At 44.7% G+C, this 499-nt stretch overlaps 1 protein-coding gene across 1 annotated transcript in view; it reads right to left on the bottom strand.

Annotated features, from left to right (window-relative positions):
• The window catches only part of dio2 (iodothyronine deiodinase 2), a 19,415-nt gene that overhangs the window by 15,866 nt on the left and 3,050 nt on the right, over positions 1 to 499 (bottom strand). The gene's annotated exons all lie outside the window — the stretch shown is intronic.

The raw sequence follows: 499 nt of genomic DNA on the forward strand, positions 1-499 counted from the left end.
CAGCTTGTGCCCTACTACTAAGTTTGTACACCTAGCTTACACAAACCCCTTCGGTTCACCTATGAAGTTCTTCAAAAAATCATCATGCAGCTTAAGCAATGCAAGATGCCCCCTAAAGTCCAAAACCTGTATGGCAACCTTCAAAGCTCACAGTAAGGACTCTCTGATGTATTGCTCCTCTGGACTGGACTGGGCTAGTGCCATGGTATAGAAAGAGTGGTGATAATGGAGCATGTAAAAACTGACTGTCTTTTTAATATTGGCCCTTTCTAAGCTTCAAGAGGAGCAGGTGCTTCTGTCTATCAGCAGGGATAGGATTTAGTTTTGACCTGTACTTTAAAAGTATAGTGTGTAGTTTCTGTCAGCACGTCCACATGATGCACGCCTACGTGATCCTACACGGGCCCCACTCCTCATTCACACAGTTACTAGTAGTTGGTTCAAGTCCCAGTAGACTGACATGCGAATGTACAGAGTGTGGATTGGTAGCTGGAGAGAT

Source organism: Etheostoma spectabile, chromosome 20 (genome assembly GCF_008692095.1).
Source record: "Etheostoma spectabile isolate EspeVRDwgs_2016 chromosome 20, UIUC_Espe_1.0, whole genome shotgun sequence".
Taxonomy (NCBI): Eukaryota; Metazoa; Chordata; class Actinopteri; order Perciformes; family Percidae; genus Etheostoma; species Etheostoma spectabile.